This window comes from Triturus cristatus, chromosome 3_1 (assembly GCF_964204655.1).
Source record: "Triturus cristatus chromosome 3_1, aTriCri1.1, whole genome shotgun sequence".
NCBI classification, from domain to species: Eukaryota; Metazoa; Chordata; class Amphibia; order Caudata; family Salamandridae; genus Triturus; species Triturus cristatus.
Window position 1 is genome coordinate 258,734,093 of NC_140583.1, and position 24,843 is coordinate 258,758,935.

Sequence of the window (24,843 nt, forward strand, 5' to 3'; positions counted from 1 at the left end):
AGCATCTGACCAGTGCCCGCTTAACGGGATATGAGTTGACGCTTTTGGCTCCTCATATTACGTTGAAAAGGTGCGTAACGTTAAACCCGGCAACATTGTTGCCATACCCCGAAACCCAGCCTGAGGCGCGGAAAGCACATGATTGTATTCTCGTGACTGAGGAACAAACAAAGGGTCGTATTGATCTCCAGGATACGCCCTTTCCAGATGTAGATGGAGAACTGTGGGTGGACGGATCATGCCTGAAGCTACCAGATGGTACGACTTCAGCAGCGTATGCAATTACCACATTACAAACGATAGTGGAGACAGCACGCATACCACAGAAATCAGCTCAAGCAGCGGAACTGATAGCATTAACACGAGCATGTGAGCTCAGTACAGGATTATGTGTGAATGTTTATACAGATAGCCGCTATGCCTTCGGAGTAGCGCATGACTTCGGCCTACTCTGGAAGGAGAGAGGGTTTTTAACGTCACATGGAGTACAGATAATGCATGGAGAGTTAGTTCACAATCTTTTAACTGCATTGACATACCCAAAGAAAATTGCCATCGTTAAGTGTAGCGCCCATAGGAAAGTAGTTGATAAAGTTGGAGAAGGGAATGCGTTAGCAGATCGAGTAGCACGGGAGACTGCGATGCAGCCCGGTACTACTGCCATGTATGTAGTAAAGTCACAGGTGGAAAGATGGCATGATGCGAAGGAGGAAGTGCGAGAAATGCAGAGGACCGCTTCTGACAAAGAGCGGGAACAATCGGCCAGCGAGGGAGAACTGGATGACGAGGGCTGCTGGAGAAATAAGCAGATGGATAGATGGAAATTACCCACGGCCTTTGTACAACCTATGGTTCAGATGGCACATGGGCTAGCACATGTTGGAGCTTCCGCAATTGTGAAATTGCTTACCCAAGTCTGGGAGCATCCAGAGATTGCTAGCACAGCAAAGAGGGTGGTGCAGACCTGTATGATCTGCCTGAGGTATAACCCAGGGAAGGGTACTCGAACTCCAGCAGGAGGATTTGTGACACCTACTGCACCCTTCGAGGTTTTGCAGATGGATTACATCCAGCTTGAGCGCTGTAACAATCTGAAGTATGTTCTAGTAGTGGTCTGCGCTTTCAGCAAATGGGTTGAAGCGTACCCTACGAAAGACAATACTGCAATGACTACTGCGAAGTTGCTGCTGAAAGAGTTCTTCCCCCGATATGGCGTTTGTAGACTTCTGTGGAGTGATAATGGGCCTCACTTTGTAGCGGATGTTATAAAGTACGTCTTGAAGGGCCTGGGCATCACCCAGAAGTTTCACGCGGTATTCCACCCTCAGTCTGCAGGACTAGTCGAGAAGTATAATGGTACACTGAAGCTCAAGATCGCTAAAATTCAAGCTTCGACGTCTTTGACTTGGCCAGATGCTCTACCGCTGGCGTTATTGTCAATTAGATCGGTACCACACTCTCGAACTGACCTTACACCGTACAAGATTGTATTTGGACGCCCAATGAATATTTGGGGTCCACCAAAACCCAAGGCTGTGTATGATGTACCTTGTGTGATGATGAATGATTATCTGGCGCAGTTAACGGATAACTTGGTTTCTATTCATCAACAGGTCCGAGAGGCGCTCCCTGATCGGTCTACCGGTGAAGGACATGGTCTCCGACCTGGTGACCACGTGATGGTGAAAATCTTTGACAGAACAAACAGCTTGGAACCGAGATGGGTGGGTCCTGAGCAGGTCCTCCTCGCAACGAGGACGGCTGTGCGAGTCTCCAACAGAAAGAATTGGATCCATTCCCTGCACTGTAGGAAGGTGCCACCCGGATTGGTGGAACCTGCCGTGCTGACCGATCAACGAGAAATCCTGGCTGCAGAGACAGGCCGTGCTGCGGAGCCAAACGTCACTGAGGAGCTCTTTCCGGACCACGCGACTCCTGGAGGAAGGCGATATCATCTTCGACCAAGGAAGTGAGTTCTCCAGTACCGGGACATACTGTCAGAACGGCCCTTGGGTTAGTGAAACGGAGAGCCGATGAGGCAAGGGGGGGGGATCAGCCCTGCATTAGTGTAGCGACACCCGTCTTGGCCCGCTGGTGAAGAAATCGACCGCTGCCCAAGGGGAAGAGTTCTGACAGACTTTTAGTTTCAGGAAGATATTGGGTTTTCATTTTTGACATGGAGAAAAAGAAAATCCTTTGTGCATCAGGGTTCATGTTGACAGTAGCTATTGTTGGGATAACCACATGGTTTGTGGAGGATGTAACTCCCACTCGGAAAATACTTGTGTTGACAACTCCGGTGCCTGAGGAGCACTACTTTTATACATTACCGTATCAAGAGTTGAAGCATCGACAGTCTTACTTGAATAACACTTTCATCCAGATGCTGCATCATACCCACGTTGCTACGAACGCTACGAACTGTTGGATATGTGGGATGATGCCAGCCCATCAGAAGAAAGGAGGTACGCCATTCATACTACTTCCTTTCTCTCACAATGGCTCTTGTAGAGCATGGTACAATTTGCTTTTTGCCACTCGGAAACCGACAGTGGGACGATTGCTCTTCAGACTCAATAAAGAATGTCATCAGGATAAAAATGGGTATCCGCAAGCGAATGGGACAATTTGGGAGTGGGAAGAGTACCGACCAGACAATGAATCCATTCCCTACATCTTCACGAACACAAGAGACACTGTGGGGAAGGACAAATTTGTGATTCAAGTAGCACAAGCTCAAGCGGACCTGTGTGTCCAGAGTGTGGGTTTTATTCCTGTTGGTGTCAGTGATTGCATCACTGTCCTGAACATTGATGGATTGAATAATAGTACCTTTCTAGCGTCCCATAATACATACTTTGTGTGCGGAAATAAAGGTTATTACCGTCTGCCGGCTGGGTGGTCTGGGGTATGCTATGTATCATTTCTATTACCTCCTGTATTCCTAGCACCCGCATCTTATCATAAGGATCTGAAATTATTGAATAATGTGACTGTAAATAGTTATAAACGTACTTTATCAATTGATGATGTAGATCAGACTGATACCAGTCTGCAACAGTATATTGATTTTAACTTAGGACTGTTTTTCTTTGTTGGAGCTGCTCTGAACAGTAAGAAGATCCGAAGATTAACAAGAGTGGTAGAGGCTGTGACAAACCAGACTGCTGCTGCTCTTGGGAATCTTACGGAGGAATTGCAAATTACTAGAATTGTTGCATTGCAGAATCGTATGGTATTAGACGTTATGCTAGCTGACAGAGGAGGAGCATGTAAAATTATTGGGAGTAGCTGTTGTGTGTTTATCCCTGATCATACGCCATCAGTTTATAATGCCATCAACAAACTACATAAAATTGCAGCTGAAATCCATACAGAAAACGGCACTTGGTCCTTTTCTGGATGGTTTTGGGCATTGATTACTGCCTGGGGATGGAAGGTTTTAACTGGTCTTTGTATTATTGTAACAGTTCTGTTTTCTTGTTGTATCTGTGTTCAATGTGGTCCTTTGCTCTGCTCCTTATGCGTATCATTCTGTATCCCTGATAAGAAAGCTATTGCCGATGTTGCTCACCAGAAACGTTTAGCTAAAGAAGTCGAAGAAATGATGACAATTGACATATATGATGATTATCCTAACAAACCGGATGTCTTCAGTAAATGCTGAAAGGGTCGTCTGTTGTAAATTGAAACAACGATGTGATTAAGCATTTACTAAAGACATTAATTCCCTTACTTTAGATCATGTTTTCTCTGTTATGTTGACCGAAGTTCAGACTCCATTTTGTATTGTCATGCTTCCACGTGTTCCCCACGAGAAGAGTCCAACCTCTGTGTTAGTTGCTCTTGTAATCTGCCTAGTAACAGTCTATAAGTAGCTCCTTTGTCCATCTGGCGCATGCCCAGACTTGACCACATCTGTTATCAGTTAGCCTTGCTTGACCATGTTTTCGCGGGCTCAAGGAGTGTGTTAGCTCCGCCCACATATTGATTCAGTATCGAAAATGACCATAAATGGTAATGTTCTTTGGCCTCATGTTGTATCCACCCACTTATGAGCCCCTCTATTGTGTATAAAAGGGGACCATGTACGCAAGTTCTTTGTGCTACTCTATGCAATACTGAAGAGTGTTGTGTGGATTGTAGGACCACCCTTAAGGGTTAATAAATGCTGTCTTTATACTTTGCAGTTTCCGTGCCAACTTCCTTATAGATTCCATTACAGGAGAGCGAACCCTTGTGTCCTGCGGGCCTAGCTGGGGCTTGTATTCATCAATCAGATTAAGGGTTCAAGTTCCACCAGTGAAGGCACAGTGTTGTCAGGTCGATCCTTTCGTGTCAGTAGTTTCCTGTTCTGTCCCGGTCTGGCCTGTCCCTGAGTTACTATGTGGGCTTGTTGGCCTTGTGCGTTGTTGGTACTTCTTGTGCCGGTCCGTTTTCTGGGGCCCGTGGGACGTCTGCACACAGTGTGGCAGACGTAACTATTTTTAGGTCGAGCCTAGAGCAGCGCATGCACTGCTTGCTCGACTTTTAGTAAGGGGGTTTTCAAAGTGCCATTAGAGGCTTTTTGCTGGCCTAAAGCTCGCGTGCGCGTGAACGCGCGCAGCCGCCATCCGTCTTCAGGTAATTAAGTGCATCTCGATCACTTTAACTTTCGGCGCCCGTCCGACCAATGCTTTTCGCGCACGCTTGTTTGTTTTATGTGCGTGCCGATGCTTTTCCCTCTTGTGTTTCTTGCTCGTGTTACACTGTGGTGTGTTTAGGGCACTTAATTTATTAGATTAGAAGAAGAAGTAGGTATATAAATGATGAGTTCTGTTAACATTTGTAACATAGTGTAAAATGTTATTAATAAATTACCTAGTCTTTTACTAAAGGTAATTTTGCATTGCTATTATAGCATGCAAATAAACTTCACTTAAAGGTAGCTGCCTAGTAGTTCACTAAAACGCAAAGTCTCATGAATATGCAAATAAAGGGGAATGCCTTAAAAAAGGAGACAAAGCAGCCATCCGGGAAATGAAGCTGGTGCACGAAAGTTGTTACCCGTGCACACTATGCTACTCTTTTGTGCATGAGAATCGCAGAATGATGACTGTTTGTTTATTTAGTTTTCAGCATGCCTCGGCAGTTCCTCTCCTGTAGGCCGCTCTCCCACTGTCCTTGTTGTCAAACTCTCCCCCTCCACTCTCCGTGGTATCAGCCCCTCGTCCCCCATGTGTTTCCCATCCTCCACCCTCATGTTTCTTATCCTCCACGCAGTGCCTGCATTAGCCCACTGAGCTGATAGTCTTGTTGCTTTGAGCACAGATAATTCTGTTATACTGATATGTTTTGTTTCTTGAGTGTTCTCCCAGCTTGGTGCTAGTGCGAACCACTGGCACACATAGGAGTGTGCCCTGAATTAATGCCATAGATACTTCTTTCTAGAACGCAGTAAACAGAAGTAACATTTTATGTGAATTTGAAGAAAATTGCCCAGAATCACGGAACATTGCAGTGGCGCCTACCTCCACAGCAGCCTTAGCTTTCCTCTTCCCTGAGATTACAGGGACTTGGGGCTCCGTGCACCCACGTCACTCTTCACGATAAAATGACTTCAGTCATTAGTCAAACCTTTTTCAGATTTCATTGACTCACAGTGGTAGTCACAAATAAACAAGCATTGGCATAGCCAATAGGTCTCGCCTTTGGGACCTTATAAGTATTTAATTATCCAGCACAATATCCTTGGTGCAACATCAAGTGTTGCATGGCTAAACACTTATACGGTCCCAAAGGCGAGACCTATTGGCTATGCCAATGCTTGTTTTTTACAGGGAGGCATGCTTCATTTTTAGCACGGCTGAAGGTCTGCAGTGCATTCCTTTGGCTGGGGTAGGCTTGGCCTGTGGCTGGGGCTGAGTTCGCCTGGCCAGAGGTTTGCTCTATCATGAGCCCGAGATCAACAGAGCTCTCGGGCCTTGGCTCTGTGCTCCTCTGCCGATAGAGTGGTTGTCGTCGGTAAAACGGAAAGCACACGAGGCAAATGTTTATGCGACTAGAGGTGCAGTAGTAGTTGTTTGGTGTCCCTGGCATGTGTATGAGGCAGTGCAGGGTGTTGGTTGGATCTGTCAGTGACTTTGGCAGCTCCCTGCTTCTTAAATCTCATTTCTGTCGGCACAGACAACTCTCGAACAATCGCTCTGCCCTTTCTCTGTGCCTCCTAAACTGCGAGGGGTTTCAGCATTGTCTATATTTTAATACGTGGCAATGGGTGTTCCGTTAGCTGTAATCCCTCAAGTGGTTCTAAGGTGTGTGGACAGGGCTGGTGCACATTGAAACTACTCTGCTTAACAGTAGTGCTTTCAAAGGGGTTGCGCAGGCAGTGCGCTCCAAGGAGTCAAAGGGCCTCTTGGTGATGTGCTGGTTTTGTGCCCCTGTAGCAGGCGAGGCACCTTTCTTACTCACATGGGCCATGGCTCACTCGGTGGGCTACATTAGCAGCTGACAACAAGCTCCAGGGCCTGGCTGTGGACCCCCCCACTTGGCTAGCAGCCAGCCCAAGTCACAAGTCAGAATCTGAGGTTAATAAAATAACGTGGTACACAAACCTCATAGTGATTTTTCATGAAGATTTTCAGCTTTAGCAACCAAATGCAGTGCAGGGACAGCCCTATGTCCAGGTAAGAAGATTGAAAACCTTGTTCGTTCAACTGTACAATTTGCACACTACAGTAACTGCTAAACAATTTAAATTCTGTAAAATATGGAGCATTTTTTGTGTTTAAATATTTCAAGTCGGGGCGTGGCCAAGATGGCGGGGTGAGCGGACGCTTCCTCCCGTAGCTCCTCCGGCCCGGCCAAGCTAAAGCCCTTTTCTTATGCTTCTCTCCCCCCGCTGAGGCTCGGCGCGGGAGAGGAGCGTGGCGGAACATCAGGGGCATACACCGGTGCTGTTTTGGTCCGGATCGCCCCGGGGGAACCCCCCCAAAAGTTCGCCCGAGATCAAAGGACGACGGCGGCGAGCCCGAGGGGCGGAGCGTATTGGAGAGCTGTCCGGGCGCCTCGGTTGGGCCTGGTGCTGAAAGTTGCGGTCTGGAGGGGATCTGGCCCGCCGCTCGACGGTGACTGAAGGAGCCTGGCGGGAAGGGGCCCGACGGTGTGGAAGGCTTGGGACGGGTGCCCCGGCACTCGGACTGGTGATGGCGACACCTTGCACGGCGCAAGCCCTGACCCCTAGCCGAGGTACGGCGGACTCTCTGATGGGGTCGGATCATCTGGCCCCCTGTGCGTGACAATCGGGGGCCGGTGGTGGAACTTATTTTACTGCGGGGTGCCTCGGAGGCCCCGGAGGTGTCGCCGGGCCTAGTCGTTTTGGCTTGCTCCGCCCGGCCGCCATTTTGTCCCCGAAGGAGCAGTGGTGGCGGCCTCCGCTGGAGTCCTGGCTGCTGGCTGCGGGCGACCTCCCGCTATTGCTGGATTGACTACCGGAGGGATGAGCTGTTGGGACCCCTCCGCTGCGGCCCCCTTGGTTGTCTCACGCTAGCTCTTGCGGCTGACGGTGACCGGACTAGGCCGCCATTTTGTCACCTGTGACGCAGCGACCTCACTTGTGGGGGATACCCGGGCCGAGTGCTTGCCGGCGGCTGAGCATCCCTGGGGCGCCTGGATCGGTGCCCGACTGCGGAGCTGGCGATGTCTGGAAAAGGAGGCCCGAAGAAAGGGGACCGTACTCTGCCGGACATGCTTGGCAGGGCCCAGCACCTGCGGGACAGGACACAGCCCTCACCGGGGCCCTCCCGGGCTCCGGCAGATGTGACTGGAGGGGAGCCACCTGTCACGAGGGCCTTTATGGAGGAACTGTTTAGCTCCCTCAGGGAGGACTTCCAGACACTGAAGCGGGAGGTGGCCAGCGAGGTCCGAGAAGTGCGCAGAGAAGTGGAGGGCCTAGGTGAGCGTGTGGAAGCGGCGGAGACGGAGGGCCAACAGCGAGCGGAGGAGATAGTCCATCTCCAGCAGGACGTTCTTCGCCTCCGGGAACAGTGTGTGGAGCTCCAGGCCCACTCTGAGGACCTTGAGAACAGATCTCGGAGGAACAACATCCGAGTGCGTGGCGTGCCGACTGCGGATGAGGGGTCCGATCTGGGGGACTACCTGCGGGCCCTGTTCCGAGAGATCCTGGGGGAGGCCACGGACTTTCCCATCAGCATCGACAGGGCGCATAGGGTTGGCCGTCAGCGCCAGCCATCGGCACCCCCACCGGACATTCTGGCCTTCCTGCCCGACTTTCCATTAAAGGAGCGTATCATGGCTGAAGCCCGCAGGAAACAGCCCCTGACCTTTCGGGATCGGCCGGTGGCGCTTTACCAGGACCTCTCCGCCATCACTCTGCAGAAACGCAGGTCCTTTAGGATTGCCACTGACTTTTTGCGCGAGCATGAGACGCCGTACTCTTGGGGTCACCCCTTCCGCCTGATTTTTCGGTGGAACGGAGTATTACACCAGCTACGCTCCTTGCAAGACATTTGTGGTGTCCTGGGGCTCACGGCAGCGGAGGAGGAGGGAGCTACGCCGTCGTGGAGGTCCTCGGAGGGACGGAATCGGCGGAGGTCAACGAGGCGGCGCTCAGCGACCAGCGCAGGGCGCCCGGACTCCCCTACCATTAGGGCGGACAGGGCTGACGCCCTGAGGGCGGCGGCCGGGGACTCGACCGGCTCCTCTAGCGTGGCCTTGACGGCCTAACACACACTCCGGGGGGAGATGTCTTTAGCTTCTTAACATGCTTGGCACGGGGCGGGGGGGTTGGGGGGAGCGGGTGGAGGTGAGTGGCTGGACGTCCACTTTGCTCTTTTCTACGGACTTGCCCGTTTTGGGGCTTGACTGAGACTATGGGGTGTTTGAGTTTGGGGATGGCTAGTTGCCGAGGTTGTGTTTTGGGTGGGGGAGGGGGTTGTTTTGGGGTTGGGAAGGTCCCGTCCGATGTTGTCTACGCCCGCTTTGTTTTGGCTTGTCCCGCGCTGCGGCCCCGCGCGCCCCACCCGCTGATTCCCTACCCATTGCATGGCGCTCCCGATCCCTGCGAGGAATGCCGGGCCTAAAGGTAGTGACCCTTAATGTTCAGGGTCTGAATAACCCGGTGAAGCGCAGAGCGATCCTGTCGTTGCTGGAGGGGACGCAGGCGGACATTTGCCTTTTGCAGGAGACACACTTATTGCCCCGAGACTGCCATAGGATGCGCTCTGCTAAGTTCCCCACCCAGTTCTTTTCCTCGGCAGCGAACAAGACGGCGGGGGTGGCCATTCTCCTAGCGAGCTCCTTTCGGGGGGAGGTGTTGCATAAGTGTGCTGAACAGAAGGGGAGGCTCCTTGCGTATCGCATGCGCCTGGGAGGCATAGCATTTACGGTTGGCTCTGTTTATAGCCCAAACGAGCATCAAGAGCGCTTCCTAGATTCCGCGCTGGTGGATGTCACTGCTTCCCCAGACCGACACGTTATCTTGGGCGGAGACCTCAACATTGTCTTTGACTCTGGGATGGACAGATCGGCGCAGCGCTTTCCGCAGACGGGGGAACTGTCCCAGGCTGGGAAGGCCCGGATTGCGGAAATGGACTTGCACGATCTCTGGCGCTCCCTGCACCCCACGGATAGGGACTACTCTTTCTTCTCGCACGCACACCGCACCTACTCACGGCTGGACTACCTCCTGGTGAGTGGACCGATGCGTGCCGCTGCCACGGCGGCGGACATCGGGGTCCTGACCCTGTCGGACCACTCTCCAGTCACCGGCGTTTTCCGGTGGCCGGCGGCCCCCCCCCCTCGGGGGGCGTGGCGCCTCCGGGACACACTTCTACACAAAAAATCGGTGGTACAACGCGTCGGGGAGGTCATACAGGACTATCTCACTCACAACAGCAACACTGACACTTCGCAGGCGACACAGTGGGCGGCACTGAAGGCCGTCCTACGGGGGGAATTCATCTCTATCTCTGCAGCCGAGAATAAGGAGCGGCAACTGAAGAGGGATGAGTTGACAGCTCAAGTCCGGGAGCTTGAGCAGGTCCACCGCCGTACGGGAGCGCCGAGAGTATGGAGGCAGTTGAAGGCAGCGAGGAAGCTCCTCTCCGCTCTGGATCTTGATAGGGCGGAGTACGCCGCCTTACGCTTGAAACATGCCTACTACACTGGGGGGGACAGATGTGGCAAGCTCCTAGCACACCGGCTCCGGGTCGCGCAACAGCGCAACGTGGTGAAAGAACTGGTGGGTGCGGATGGGGGGGTTGTCTCCGGGGACGCGGAGGTAGCGGAGACTTTCCGCGGCTTCTACGAGGCGCTGTATGCTGAGGAGCCCTCCTCGCCACGGGATGCCGATAGCTATTTGGAGTCGGTGACCCTCCCGGTGCTGGACCCGGCTCAGGCTGACCACCTGGAGCGGGACATCCATGTGGAGGAAGTGATTTCGGCTATCGCGCGGCTGAAACATGGCAAGGCCCCGGGCCCGGACGGGTACACGTCGCTATTCTACAAGACTTTTTGCACGACCGTAGCCCCTGTTCTTACGCGGCTGTTTAACTCTTTCTCCGAACCGGGAGCCATCCCTCCGGATCTCCTGAGGGCGACGGTCGCGGTAATCCCGAAGCCTGGGAAGGACCGGGCCCTCTGCGGCTCGTACCGGCCCATCTCGCTCCTAAATGTCGACCTCAAGTTGTACACGGGGATTCTCGCATCCAGGCTGGGTCCACACCTCCCCGACCTGGTGGAGGCGGACCAGGCTGGTTTTGTGCCCGGTAGACAGACGGTTGACAACACCAAGAGGGTGACGCATGTTCTGGAGAAGGCCTCAAGGATCTCGGGGGAGCGGATGTTGTTGTCCGTTGATGCGGAGAAGGCCTTCGACAGAGTTCACTGGCCGTATCTTGAGCGGGTCCTCAAAAAACTGGGAATCGGCGATAAGTTCCGCACCATGGTATTTAATTGCTATAAGCATCCTTCAGCGTCGGTGCGGGTAAACGGGTGTAGCTCTGGTGGCTTCGCCATCGAGCGCGGCACGCGGCAGGGCTGCCCTCTCTCGCCGCTCCTGTTTGCCCTCTACATGGAGCCGTTTGCTCAGAGGATCCGTAATAATCCGGATGCTGTCGGGGTCCGGATGGGCCAGTACGTCCACACCGTCAGTCTCTACGCGGATGATGTCCTGCTGACTTTGGACGACCCTAGGAGGTCGCTGCCTGCTTGCCTCCGAGAGTTGGACGCCTTTGCGGGGGTGGCCGGCTTCAAAATGAATATGAGCAAGTCGATGGCATTAGACGTATCCCTGGCTGCGGAAACCAGGAGGGATCTTCAACGGCTCTTCCCCATGCAGTGGTCCTCGTCCACGGTGCCGTATCTGGGGATTCTGCTGGCGCCTACATTATCGGAGATGGTTACGGCCAATTATGCCTCCCTCAGCAGGAAGATCAAGGACGAGCTTGGCCGATGGAACAAAGGCCTGCTGTCCTGGCTGGGGCGAATCGCGGCGGTCAAAATGACGGTGCTGCCCCAGATACTATATCTTTTCCGAGCCCTTCCGCTCCAACCCCCGGTGGGCTGGATCCGACAAATGCAGGCTGACATCTCCCGCTTTGTCTGGCAGGGCCGCAGGCCACGCATGAAGAGGGTCCTCTCCACGCTTGCTCCGGAAGCGGGGGGTCTCGGCATTCCGGACCTCCGTAAGTACTTTCAGGCGGCACAGCTTCGCTATCTGGTGGAGTGGAGCAGGTGGGAGTCCGACAAACATTGGCTCTTCCAAGACCAGGCAGTGGCGGGCCGCACCTTACAAGAGGTTCCATTCTTGCGCCGCACGCATCGCCCCCCTAATCTTTACGCTTCCTTTGTTACGCGGGTCCCCCTGCGTGTGTGGGACGCGGTCTGCGAGACCCGGGGCCTTACCACCTTCCCTTCGCCGCTCACGCCCATTACGGGCAACCCAGACTTCTCCCCAGGGATGGAGCCGGGGGTTTTCTCCCACTGGGTACGGGCGGGCTGCAGGGCACTCTTCCAGATCTATGGCCCGGAAGGCGTGGTTCCTTTTCAGCAACTCCGCCAGGAGTTCGGCCTGACGGAGCTGGACAGATTGCGCTACATGCAAGTTCGGCATTGGGCCCTCCAGCCTCAGGTGCGTGCCACCGCTGCCCGTCCAATTACACCGTACGAGCGGTGGTTGGCTACTCGGACCTCCGACGCTAAACTGATCACTGATCTGTACAAACACCTACAACCCCCGCCGTTTCACTACTACAACCCGGGGAGGGAGCGCTGGCACAGGGAATTGGGTAGGACACTCAGCCACAAGGAATGGGACAAAATTGCGTATCGGGCTCGGCACTCTGCATATCACACGGGCCTTACGGAGACATTCACTAAGGTGTCCACATACTGGTACTACACCCCGGAGAGACTGTATGAAATGCATAAACACACTGACAAGGGGTGCTGGCGGAGCTGCGGGCAGGAAGGTACCCTTACACACATTCTATGGGATTGCCCAGTGCTGACCGCCTACTGGAAAGAAGTCTTGGACGAGGTGGATGAGCACTTTGGGGTAGAGCTGCCGCGACTCCCGGCGTATGTCCTGCTGGGCCTCCCCAATGACCTAATGTACCCACTGAAGTCCCGCAGGGGTAGGCAGATTGCAATAGCGCTGGGGTCTGCGGTTCAGAACATTCTGATCCACTGGCGCACACCCACCGTCCCCTCCATCACCGGTTGGTTGCATAGGCTCTGGCATGTGCTGGGGATGGAGAAGCTGTCGCTTGCGGTTGCGGGGGAGATAGACCAATTTGAAGAGCTATGGCAACCCTTTCTAGCGCTGCTGTCCACTGAATTCCGGGAGCTCACCTGCCCGAGGTACCTTAGGCTTCTCAGGCTGAGGCCGCCGGTGACCCCGGCGGACTAGCTTACATGTGAGATGGGGACCCCCGGGGAGGGGGGGGGGAGCGGGGCTTCCTGGTTAGGGCTACTTTGATGCGGGACCATAGGACGGGGGGGAGGGGGGAGTGTTGTTGTTTTGTTACTGGGAGGAGGGGGGATGGGAGGGGGGGGATTGTGTTCTGTTAAGGTGTTGATGGGGGGGGATGCTCTTGCTCAGCTTTGGGGTGTCGGATACGCGCGTGGGACTCCACAGCTTGTAATTCTAGCGTTCAGTTACTGTGTTCTTCCCTCTGAGCCACCGCGCCACCTATTGCCAACCCTCTGGAGATGCATCCCTTCTTCTTTGACTGTATTCCATGTATCCTGCCTCCTATCCCCCTCCCCCGTGGTTTGTTTTGTCTCAATAAAAAACGTTTTAAACATAAATATTTCAAGTCTGCACTTTCACAATTGCTTTATGAATTCTGCTTTCATAAATTAGCTTTAAAATGCACGATTTGCCCACGCTTTTTTCAAATTTTTCCTGGGGTGAGAACCCTTCCAAACTTCCCTTATGACAGTCGGGCTCGCTCGTGGTACAACACTCACCCCAACTTTTATGCCTCACTACTTTCAAAAGTCACCAGCCGCCACTGCCTTGAAGAGTTGTTCTATTTCCATTTCCAGCTGCATTAGGAGAGTGTATTTTGGAAGAGAGTAACAATAATAACTCTTATATATTCCCCGCAATTTGCCCCGCTCCTTTTGAACGAAAGTCCTCAGAACCGAGACAGTGATTATGTGTTGGATCTTTGCCAACCTTTTCCTTGTGTATGTGAGTAAGCGAGTGTAGGAGAGTAGGATCTGCACTTATGTGGCCCCCACTTTTTTTCTGATGTATACACTGGTTTCTGGCTATAGTCTGGCTGGGTCCCTGCTAATCAGGGCCCCGTCTCTCTGTTCTCTCGAAACAACTTTGAGTGCATACTAGATGCACTAGTGATTGGATACTGTGGTACCTTATGAGCCCCCAGTATATGGTACCCTAGTATATGGTACCAAGGGCATAGGTACTTCACAGGCCTACCAGGGGCTGAAGCATGTATTATGCCACCCCTGGGAAGCAGACTAAATCTTCCACCACAGGCCTGCTACTGCAGCCTGGGTGAGGTAGTGTTAGCACTCCTCACTGAGGTATAGGTTCCTATATCTCACCATACACACACATATAAACCTATCAGCCACCCCTATGGCAGGCCCTATCAATCCTGAGGGCAGGGTGCTTGGTTTACAATGTGAGGGGGTGCCTCTGCTTGAGCAGGACCCCTCTGCAGCTGGCAGGGTCTATTCCTTGTGGCTGTTTGTGGATGCGGTTAAACCATATACTCTTAAGTGCATTATAAATGCTAACTTTGTAATGACTGCATCAAAACATGTCGTGTTTGGTGTCAAACAACTTGGAATCATACCCCCACATCAGTCCATGATGTGGGAGTATGATCCCACCCTTCTAGAGGGGACGACATGTACCCACTGTGGTAACACAGTAGAAATCTGAAAGAGCCCCGGCATCACAAAATGGATTTATGATACCTCCAGAAGTAATAGCTTTTGAAGATGCTGTGTCAAATGAGATCGAGAACTTACCCATTGGAAGAGATGTCTTCGATAACATGAGTAAGAAAGAACGTGAGGCTCTTAAAGAACTCGGTACGAGACCTGATATGGTTATTAAGCCACGGTGATACAGAGCACTACAACCTATAGAACAGCCTGTATCAGTCTGCTGTCAGATACCAAATTCTACAAACCCATCTACAGAGACCCTACAGCTCGACTTCAAAAAACTATAAACACTTTAACAACAGAGGCACTGGAATAAGAATGGATAAATAAAAAGGAACATGAATTCCTGAACTGCAGAGATCCAAGAACACCAATATTTTACACAATACCTAAAATTCACAAAGGGAGAGTACCACCACCAGGAAGACCCCTTGTGTCCGGGATTGGTTCCCTTTTGGAACCACTGTCTAAATATACAGATTGGTTTCTCCGCTCTCTGGTTACACAAATCAAGTCCTACATACAGGACACTAAACATCTGTTAAATGTCCTCCAGGATGTCACATACAATCCAGAACACAATATTTTTGTGTGTCTGGATGTAGAAGCACTATACACTAGCATCCCGCAGGACGAGAGCATCAGAGTGATTGAAACACTTCTACATCAGAAAGAATGGACCTGGGACGCACCAATCAGTTGGGTTGTCACACTTATGAGCCTGCCATTGAAAGAAAACATTTTCAGATTCGAGGACCAACTGTACCTGCAAATACACGGTACATCTATGGGGAGCACATTCACGCCCAGTATAGCATGTTTTTACGTAGGACAACTGGAAGAGGAACATGTGTGGGCCACGAACCCTTATACCAATAACATCAAAGGGTGGTGGCGGTACATAGACGACATCCTGGTGATTTGGGAAGGTGACACAGGCACACTGACCAACTTCTACACATGGGTTAATCAACTCAACCCACACTTGAAGTTCACCATGACATCTAACCAGGAACAGATATCTTTCTTGGATGTTAAATTGAGCGCAAGAAATGGGGGGATTACCAGCTCTTTGTTCTCTAAACCAACTGACAAAAACAGTTTACTCCACTTCAACAGCGCACATCCCCGGGCACTTAGGGAAAATCTCCCGGTAGGCCAATTTTTGCGAATCCGCAGAAACTGCGCAAAGCTGGGAGAATACAAGATGGAAGCAGAAAATCTGGCCAGGAAGTTACAAGAAAGATCTTACCCAAAGAAGATCATTGAAAAAGCTAAGAAACGATCTCGTAACACACCCAGAGAGGCCCTACTAGAAACACATCAAAAAGAAGAACAGGACGCTCTCATATGTGTTACCACTTTTAATGCATCATCAAATGCGATTAAGAAAATCATTAATAAAAAGTGGACAGTCCTTACTTCAAACCAACTCAAATTTGAGAAACCAATGTTCTCTTTCAAACGGAACCGAAGTCTGAGGGATTCCCTCATACACACTGATTTCAGGAAACCAAAAATACAATCTACACATCAAGTAACACTATGGAATTTACCAATGGTCACCGGCCATTACCCATGCGGGTCTTGCGTGGTGTGTCCATTCACAGAACATACTAAAGAAATAGACCTTGGTATACGATACGCGTGGGAACAGCGATCACATACAAACTGCAACACAGAGAAGGTCATTTACCTCATCAAATGCCCCTGCCAACTTATGTATGTAGGAATGACAGGGAGGAAAGTCAAAGTACTCATATGTGAGCATAGAAGCACGATCAGAAGGGCTATTTCATCCACGAAACTGACAGCACACTACATTGAGTACAAACACACAGATTCAGACTTGTGGTGGACAATCATTGAGAAAGTGAGTGGGGAGGGTGACATGTCCAGAATCCTACTAGAACGCGAACAACGATGGGTATATAGACTCAAAACCCACATTGTGGGACTAAACGATTCGATACCATGGAACCAACTCAATAAGAAGTAATTCTCGTAAGGATTAAAAGACTGGAATATAAACGAATACTTCTAAGAATCCGGACCCCGTAATAATTCTCCTAGGCTTGTGGTCATGTCTGACCTAAAATCAACTAAGATTATCAAGTTCACAAGAGGTGAGAATTTTTTCAAAGGATATAAACCTCATTTAATGTCTTAATATAGCTACCAGTTTTCAAGAGCCAATGAGACCTTCACAAAGTCTAAATAAGAGAATACGCACACTTGACACTCAGTCCAACAAGTGATCATATAACAGCCCATTCACTGATTTGTCCTATATAAGGGTATAATCTAGAAAACGTCGTAATACTTCCCCCCAAAAAATGTTTGGTAATCGATACTGTGTATGTATTATTTCATAACATAGATGAGTAGCCATATGACACAGCCGGTTTAGGACATTACTGGCAGGCTTTTGCAATATACGGTATTACTATACCGACACGCCTGATTAGAACTGACCCCCCCCCTGTCATTACCGGTATTACATTGGCTAGTACAATCAGATCGCTAGTAAACACAGTCTATCACAACTAATTGGATCAGATGTGTGGCTGACGGGTTTTCTGACACCGTGTTAATAAAGCTCAGTTTGTGAAAAAAAACCTGCAAGCAGAGAGGGACGCGTCGTCAGTTTTACACTACATTTCCCATGATTCACACCGGGGCCTCGTTCACGCCAGATATGGGATGCGGAAGTAGGCGGCTTAGCATCCAATTAGAAACGGTCTATTTATAACGTAACAACAAGATGAAGCAGTACCCCAAGCAGTGGAACCACCTCCGAATAGGATGATACGAGGGGCAGGACCCTTGATGGCGTGAGTAATGCTGGAACTTTACTACGGACATAAGGTATGAGGAAGAAGCTGGCCCCTTTTGGGATCCAGCATTAAGCACAACTCTCACGGACATTGTTCTGTGTTTATGTTTTCGTGTGTTTGTCTCTATATGTGTGCTTTTTTATCTTGTTGGGGCCCTCTTCCATTACTATGGAACAACAATTCGGGATACTCGAATCTTGTGGGTGTGATGACAAAACGCTTACGAACATGAAGTGTCTGACTACAGGGCTACCCCACAAAAGTTGGTTTTCCACTTGGAGTCGATACCCCTCCCAGAATGGGGTAAGAATGAATGTATAAAGTGATTAGACGTATGCAGGAGCGTGAAAGGTGAGCATGCAGTTACGCGATCATGTTATTTTAAAAGCAAACCACGGCGATTATTTTTATAGTAGTAGTGTTTGACCACGTGGGAATTACACGGGTGTAGGGTCAATATGTATAGACACACACCTAAGAGCAAAAGGTGATAGGATGCGGCGCAGTGCCGCCACCAAGCCGGGCAGTACACAGATAGGAGCGTGTGATAAACTAAGTGTGTTTTTTCACCCGCCACCTCTGTATGTCTGGTGGAGTTTGTTTCACCATTAATAAGTTGAGACGTACGCCTGTAGAGATGAACATTCCTGGTTCTCCATATATAAAAATGTGTGGTCTCTTCTCTTTTTTTCTCTTTTTCTTTTCGTTTCTCTGCATAGATGGAGTGACATGTAAGACTAATTAGTCTACGTAAACTAATAAGGAGCGTTAGTTGCCCTTATCACCAGTAGCGTAGGGAAATCCCCTTCACTACCCATACCAGGGGGCATCCTATTCCGCCCTGAAGAGAGTCCAGCACCCTTTATGGGGCTTAATAGGACTGAAACATGTTGGCTATAGGGTCTTAGGACCATAATATGCCCATTGACCTATAAACTTTATTTTATTATCACCCCCAGCAGGTCCAAGAATAAAAGGGATACTGGGATCTGCTGCCGGGCTTTTAATCTTTATCCCCCTGGCCAAAAACATCTTCTTAAGAGCTCCCTGAAATATGGTCGAGCCCACCTCGACTTGTAGGCGTCGAGGTGTCCCAATGATGAAGTTGCCTCCTTCCCCACTTACTAGTGGTGGTCTTCTCTGACTTCACTTAGGGACCTCAATACCTGGGAGCTCTAGGACTGTTCAAATACATTTAGCAACTTAATTGCGAGTTAATAGTGGGGAGTACTTTTGGTAAAACAACATCACAAAATGGATGCCACCAGCACAGACACTGGGCTGCCCTCCTGCTGCTGACTGAAACTCGCAGTGGATGAGGACCAACATTAGGCATCCTGTCACAGGGAGGTGTCACCACCTTCCAGACAGGATTTAGTGTATTGGAGCTGGGTGGGTGCACTCCTAGAGTGCTTTGAAGTCCTGCACTGGGGGAGCAGTAGGCTCCTCTGTGCATATGCCAGCTCAAACCGGTTCAGGGGCCACCTGTCCCTGCTCTGGCGCGAAACTGGACAAAGAGAAGTGGGTGTATCCACCCCCTACCCTGACTCTCCCAGAGGAGTGGTCCTAGAGCTAGTCCCTCCCCTATCTTCAGTATAAGATAGGAAACCTTGCCATTGCAAAGTAGATAACCCTGGACAAAGCTTTACAAGAAGAATCCTGATCCTTCGACGTTCCACTACCTTTGGAAGACGGAAGAATCTCCCTTGGAGTCAAGGAGTGACTCCCCTGCTTGGCAGGCACCAAAACTTGAATCAACGGTCGCAAACTTTCCCACTCCCTCCGAAGTCCCTGAAGCCCCGGAAGTGGATTTCCTGACTTCTCGACGGCCATTGTGAGTCCCCAGCAGAGCTGAGGCGAGTGGACCCCATGAGTGACGAGGAACAGCAATACCTGGGAACCCTGCACTATTGTCGAGTGCAACCCCTTCACGACGTTCTACGAACTTGTGCTTTGAACCACTTGTGGCCCAAGCCTCCAGCAGGTTTTGCAGCGAAAATCAGAGGCCTACCCCGTCCCGAGTGACCGTGGGCTCCTGTGAAGCATTTCCTCAAGAGGCGCCATCGCGATCCCTTGCCCGTTGGCTTGTGGGTCCCCCGAAGACTTTCTTATCGACTCATAGGGCTCCCCTGGGTGCTCCAGGCGTGCCCTCACTCACCCTCGCTGGGTGAGTCCCTCAGACCTTGCTGGTCTGCACCATTGCCTAAATTCACTTTCCACGAGACTTGCTGTTGCCAAGGCTTGTTGGCTCCAATCCGGTTGCCGACACCGCAGTCAGCTGCAGACGTCGTGGGAACTCTCTGAATCCAGCTGCTGGTCATCGTCGATCTCTCCTGAACCTCGTAAGCGAAGAGTCAAAACACCCTTGATCACCTGAAATCACCCGACATCTGTGGGCATCCATCTTCCTTGCCCCGGGTCACTGGCAAGTGACTGTGAACACTGTCCCTTCAATTTTCAGGTCATCTGCATCTAGAATCCAGCCTTGGATTCCACCGGACACTTCTTCAGTCTTCGCAAGCAGCAAATCTTCTTTGGTCTCCATAGAAAACAGCGATGCGACCCGACACCAAAAAACACCTATGCACCCGGCTTCCCTGGGTGAGGTAACTCGTGCACTCCGGTGCCCTAATGTGTGTTGGCCCTCTAATTACTTACCTTGTAAGTGGCTTGCTTGTAGACTTCCTCGAAGTACCCTAAAACTTTAAAAATCAAACCGCGACTTGCTCCATTGTAATCAATAGGGAACCCGCGGCTGTGTTCTCACACTGCATGCGTCTCCCGTGGGACTGTTACTTACCTGCTTTCACTGCAGTAGTGAAGCCCCAGCGATTCTACAGGCCCTAGGCCTTGTCATTCTGCAAGTCGACTTTCCTAAACCTCTTTTTTAGTATATGGTCTGGTACACCCCTAGGGCCCTAGCCATATTTGTGCTTAACTTATTGTGAAAAGTTGATATTTGAATGTGTTCCTTGCTTCTAATCTCATAAAGAGATTAGTAGTGTGTGTCTGGAAATAAATACATATATATTTGATATACCTGTGTGGTGTCCTTTCATTTGGTAATTCAAGAGATTATAAGGTAAAACAAGCTGCTTTACATTCCTCTGAGACTTAGCCTGAAGGCTGCTCTCCACAGCTACCACTAGGATAGTGGTAGCTAACATAGTTGTCCACCTTACACATTCGAATTTCTGTATATAACGTATTGGGGAGGTGACAGTATATGTATTAGATGTTTCGCTACTCTTTATTTTTCAAGACAGAAACATCATTGTAATTGCCTGAATGTGTTTCACGATATGTAAGTCTCAGGATACAGGCTTGTGTCCCACTAAGACTCTACTTACATTCTCTGGATTATTGTTAACTATTTCTACTTATTAAAGGTGCCTTGTCCGGCTGGACTTTGGCTGTAATATAGTACCAATCTTGGCTATATTCATTGTATGATTAACTACTTTTCGATTTCAGGGACCATTGTTTCCTGTAATATATAACTTCCCAAGGTCCCTGTCTAATTCCTTTGGGTGCCCTTGTGTTTTTTTCACTCGGTTATCAGACATGACAAATTATGTCAAAAGACATTTGTGTGTGAAATATAAAAAAATGGTGTGAAAAGGTACGTGAGGATCAGTGGCAGCTGCACGGCATCCAAAGCAGTGGGGTGGGGGTTCAGACAAAAAATAATAATATAGAACTTACATGCCGCATTGCTCCTCTACCAATCTTGATGCTGGTCTGGTACCGGGCTGATCACACTGCACAGGCTCCCAGATGTCAATTCCTGACGTTTCTCTCATGCTGAGAATGCTATTTCCAGCATTAGAGCAGCGCTAGGATTGGTCTGGGCGCCGTGGTTCGACGCTCAGACAGGAACTCTGAGCCTGTGGATTTTCTCCACCCGGCTGTACGACACAGTCGGGTGAAGAAATGCTAAGTGCACATGACTGTTTGGTCGGTGTAAGAAGGCCGGCCAAACAGTTATGTGCACTTCGTAGTGCCCATCACCCCACCTCCCCACTGCTGTTGCACAGAGTACATGGCCCGCCCTAATGACGCACTCGCTGGCAGCTGCAGGTAAGAAGAAAACTAAAATGACAAAATTGGTTTATTTTCATTTTATTTTTCAAATGTTTACCCTTGGTGCCACCTAGTGGGGTGACACTCCTCTCCATAACAGAGGAGCGGCCCCTAGTGAGGATTGGCATGAATTTTTTATTAGCGATCTAAAGTGGTGTACTGAGCGTTATACAATTGCAGCACAATTTATAAAATATCACACAAAGAGATGGGAAAACAATACTTAAATTTGTTTCAATTGTTGAAAATCCCATGTACCTGAACTTAAAAATGACTCAGAGTGATATTTGAAAGCACACCGGTGGCACAGCTTGTGAGATTGGCTGTTGATTCTGCTTACACACACCCACGTGCCGCCTTTAACCTCACTAATGGCCCAGTTAAGCAGCTTCTTTTTTGCAGTTTCATATAGCACGAACTTGACCAAAAGGTACTGGAGCGCTTTGCATGAGCACCAGTTACATTACACTAGAACACAGCTTTGACAAGTCCTTTCAGTAGTTGATGCCCTGCCTACACTTTAACCTGTGCGAGAAGGCGTGTTCTTGATATTTTATGCAGATGTTTTTCACTCAGAACATGGCAAACAGCCTCCTGGTGGTCAGTGCTCTTGGATGTCACACAAAGTCACTGTCCCTACAACAGGTGATGTAGTAGCTATGCATGTACGACCAGGGCCGGACTGGGAACCGAAACCGGCCCTGGAAAACTGCTTGGCCAGCCCCGAGAGAGGGGAGGGTGGGACAAGGGGTGCGGTCGAGCAGTTTGCAAGGGCCGGTTTCAGACGATTTTGATACAGGGGGCCAATAGTGCAGGCCCCATTAACAAAAATGGCCCGAGGGGCACAACACCAGCCCCCACCCTGGCGGCCCACCAGGGAAACCCCGGGTGCCCGCTCTGGCCAGTCCGGCCCTGTGTACGACTACTGAAACCATGACGTGCGGTGATCCACTTTTGAGGTTCTACCAGCACCTGCACCCCTAATAAGGTTGAGATGAGGCACATGTACAACACACCTATACAGATACTGCTGAAACATTTGAGCAAGGTTAAGTACGGGCCTGGAAACTGGCAGCAGACGACATGAAGCTATATAACTTATGCCTCACAAACGAGTGCAACTAGAAGAACTGGCACATGGAGAGTCCTGGAAGAAACCAGGCGGTACCATGGCATTTATAAGAAGGACATAGAGTCAACTGGATCCAAAGAGGCCCAGATGGGTGCAGGAAGGGATTATTCTAAGCAACAGTAAAACCAAAAGAGAATATGAGTCAAACATGACACAGCACCTTTCTGAACATAGGACTAATGCAATACGGAGACTGCTTATAGTAATAGTTGAAGGACATACTAGTCTCCTCTAGGATTGCAATAAGTTCTTCTTCCACGAAAACAATAAAAAAGTATAACGTCTAACATTAAGAGTTAGAGACTGGTGGGATCACTCATGGGAGTGAAATATATATAGTCTCTTCTGCAGCGAGCAAACTATGCGATTAATGAAATTGAGTAGAAATGAGAAAATGCACCACCTTCTCCACCCATCTGCAAAATAGGACCAGGATGTTTTAAATTGGAGCTTGAGAAGACCTATCGGCTTCATGGCCACATGTCACAACAAAAAAAATAGAGTGTTGGAATTGAATGCTGCTGAGCAAAACAGAAATCATTTGTATTACGGGAAATCACATGCACCGTGATCATAACATGCAAAAATGTAGAGTTTTCAAGAGAAAATCTAGATCTAGAGAATTATTTTATAGTGTGTTTGTGGAGAATTTGGTATTTCAGTTTAAACAAGCATTTGCAATGCAATAGGTCTCGCATTGTCAGAAGTTAGAGCAATCAGGGTTGTTAATCTACATAAGAAATAAACCCTGTAGTTTCAGAACCGTTGCTTGTGCACGGTCAGCTAACATTAGAGTTGATCTACGCTCCCTTTAAGGTGTTGTTTCTGCTTCCTGCCAGTCCAGACTTTTATTTTGGGATTGGACTGCAACCAGCGAGCGTTCATCCTCCTGAGGAAGATAGAATAAGTACCACTAAGTAGGGAACAATAAACACCTGTTAATCACACCAAGGGGGGGTCCCAAACTTTACAAACACATTTCACGCTGTAGTCAGACTTATATTTTGGGACAGGACTGCAACCACCGAGCGTTCATCTTCCTGAGGAAGATAGAATGAGTATCACTGAGTAGGGAACAATAACACCTGTTAATCACACTGAGGGGGGTCCCAAAGTTTACAAACACATTTCACGCTGTAGTCAGAGTAGACATGGGACACTTCTGCACTGTTAAAATAACTGCCAGTGCTTAGTGTTCACTGGAACACAGCAATATCCAATGTTATGCTTGGTCTGATGAACAATATTAGCTCGTAGGCTCAAGGAACAATTTAACAGGAATGTTCATTGAAGTGAATATTTATGGAGGACGTACTAAATGGTGTTGCGGTGCATGCGTGGTATGACGGACTTCAAGGGCTCATTCATAAACCAAATTAGCAACAGATAAAAATCATGGTCTAGTAGGCATTCTGTTCCATTTGAACAAAAAAAATGTTCAAAGGACAATTTTGGAACAAGAAAAATAGCTCAGGAGCTTATTGTTTTTCCAATGACCTGTTTCCTCTAAGAAATTGACAGGCCCAATAAAACTGCTACATTACTTTCATTAGCACTGTGGGAATGCCACTCACAGGAGCTACTCCTCGGGCTGTCGTATTTGCATAAGGTGAAGAGGCCGTAGATCACGAGCTGTTTATATTGGGACAATTAAAGGCTTACAGTGCACAGTGTGCTTCTCGTCTCTGCTTGCTTTTGCCAAGGGGAAGGTATTACATTTCATTTAGTTCCGTGAATGTCAAATGTTTGGAAGTGAAAGCATGCGCAGCATGTTGCTTCCCCCACAACAATTTTCATTAAATAACGTTTTTACACTTTGGTTTCTGTTAGACCTGGCATCCTTGGCGTGGTTTCCCTAGACTTTTTGCCCCTACCCCCTGTATTTTTGACACTGTGCTGGATTTCGTTTTTGCTGGTTTAGATGCTTTGGGTAGTTTGCCACTGCTGATCAGTGCCAAAGTGCAAGCGCTCCCTGTGTAAATTGTTATTGGTTATCCATGATTGGCTTATTTGTTTTACCAGTAGGTCCCTAGTAAAGTGCACTGAGTTTGCCAGGGCTGTTAATTCAAATGCTACTAGTGGGCTTGCAGCACTGAATGTGCCACCCACATGAGTAGCGCTGAAAAGAGGTCTCAGGCCTGCCACTGCAGTGCCTGTGCGCAGTTTGTTAACTGCCATGTCGACCTGGCCAGTGCACCCACTTGCCAGGCTTTGCACTTCCCTTTTCTTACATATTGGACACCCCTATGGTAGGCCTAAGGCACCCCCCTGGGCAGGGTGCAGTGTATGTGAGGAGGTAGGACATGTACTAGTGTGGGTAACATGTCCTGATAGTGAAATACTACCAATTTATTTTTTCAC